Here is a 2,043-nt window from a genome sequence, read left to right on the forward strand (position 1 = left end):
GGCTCTGGCAATGCTCCTCCTGTTCCTCCTTGCACAAAGGCGGAGGTAGCGGTCCTGCTGCTGGGTTGTTGCCCTCCTACACGTCTCCTGATGTACTGGCCTGTCTCCTGGTAGCGCCTCCATGCTCTGGACACTACGCTGACAGACACAGCAAACCTTCTTGCCACAGCTCGCATTGATGTGCCATCCTGGATAAGCTGCACTACCTGAGCCACTTATGTGGGTTGTAGACTCCGTCTCATGCTACCACTAGAGTGAAAGCACCGCCAGCATTCAAAAGTGACCAAAACATCAGCCAGGAAGCATAGGAACTGAGAAGTGGTCTGTGGTCACCACCTGCAGAACCACTCCTTTATTGGGGGTGTCTTGCTAATTGCCTATAATTTCCACCTGTTGTCTATCCCATTTGCACAACAGCATGTGAAATTGATTGTCACTCAGTGTTGCTTCCTAAGTGGACAGTTTGATTTCACAGAAGTGTGATTGACTTGGAGTTACATTGTGTTGTTTAAGTGTTCCCTTTATTTTTTTGAGCAGTGTACATATCTCTTGTCAAAAATCTTCTATGTTTGCTTTGGTGGTGTTGGCACATTCCGGAGACTTGTAATTACAATCACTGAGGTGTGATGGGGGTGTGAACATTTTTATATCCTTAGGTTTCCTGTTCCGGATGGGTGCCGTCATGGGTATAGAGAAAAACAATTACCAGTAAGCATTTATTGTTTTCCGCAATTTTGCGTAACGGCTGCGGACCCATTCATTTTCAATGGTGCTGCAAAAGCTGCTGTCTGCATCCACGACCCCGCAAAAAAATAGAACATGTCCTATTCTTGTCCGTAGCCACGGACAAGAAAAGGCATTTCTATCATAGTGCAAAATGCGGAACACACATGGCCGCTGACCGCAAAACAGTTGTGGATGTGTGAGTGGACCCTGACGCTGAGAGCTAGTTTTCAGCGGCTCATCATGTGTGCGAGTGTCTGTCACCTCGTGGAGCAGGAGCGTGTGATTGTGTAGTGGCACGCTCGCACACGTGAGCCTGGGCATTGGGCTGTTGAAAACTAGCTCACAGCAGCGTGAGACTACGTTCAAGCGCCTGGCATTCAGGGAATGGGAAATTCTATCAAACGTTAACCCCTTAGTGACCACTAATACGCCTTTTTTTACTGACGTAAACAACGGGGGTTTTAGCTAAACGGCTGGCTTTAATCAATCATTATATGTTCCCAAAATGGTGCATTAAAAACTATAACTTATCCTGCAAAAACATAAGACCTCCTACAAGTACACTGGTAAAAAAGTTATAGCTCCTGGAATGCGATTTAAAAAAAAAAAATGTGCGTGGTCACTAAGGGGCATGAAAAAGGGGGCAGCGGCTTTCTCGCTTCAAGACCCTAATTAACACGGCTCAGGCAGGGAAATAACGGTGTTTTTTTTTTGTTTTTTTTTCTGACTTTTGGCGCTTTGTACAGCGAAGACACACACTTAGGTAATGCTGGCGGTATAATATGCGTATTCCAGGTGACACTTTAACCGTCTAAGGCCCTGTGTTGGGACGTATGCACACAGGTTATTCACTCGGGGCTCATGCCTACGACCGTGGCCTGGTTTGGAAATTGCGGATACCTGTCGTTTGTGTTCCCCGTTTTATGGAACGGTTTAGCATTAGGGCTCATGCACACGACTGGATTTATTTTGCAGTCCACAAATCACGGATTTGCAACAAAAAAACGTATAAGGACCTGTAAAAAAAACAAAACGTAATTGAAACAGAAGAAAAATACTTTTGTGGTAGAACAGACCTGTGCTTGTCCCTAATGCAAGAATAGGACATGGTTTTATTTTTTTCTTCCCCCCCTCCTCTCCGGGAGCAGTACTGTACCCCCGGTGTGTTACACAGCCTGGCCCCTGATTAGAACACCCGGGGTCGGGTATCTGAGCGGGCGACATCTACGCCCGGAGGGCGGCGGAGTACACGAGGTCACGTGACATGACTGGGCCTTGTTGATTGACTACCTCCAGGGGGAGTGCGCGGTCACGTGA

This window comes from Bufo bufo, chromosome 1 (genome assembly GCF_905171765.1).
Source record: "Bufo bufo chromosome 1, aBufBuf1.1, whole genome shotgun sequence".
Classification (NCBI taxonomy): Eukaryota; Metazoa; Chordata; class Amphibia; order Anura; family Bufonidae; genus Bufo; species Bufo bufo.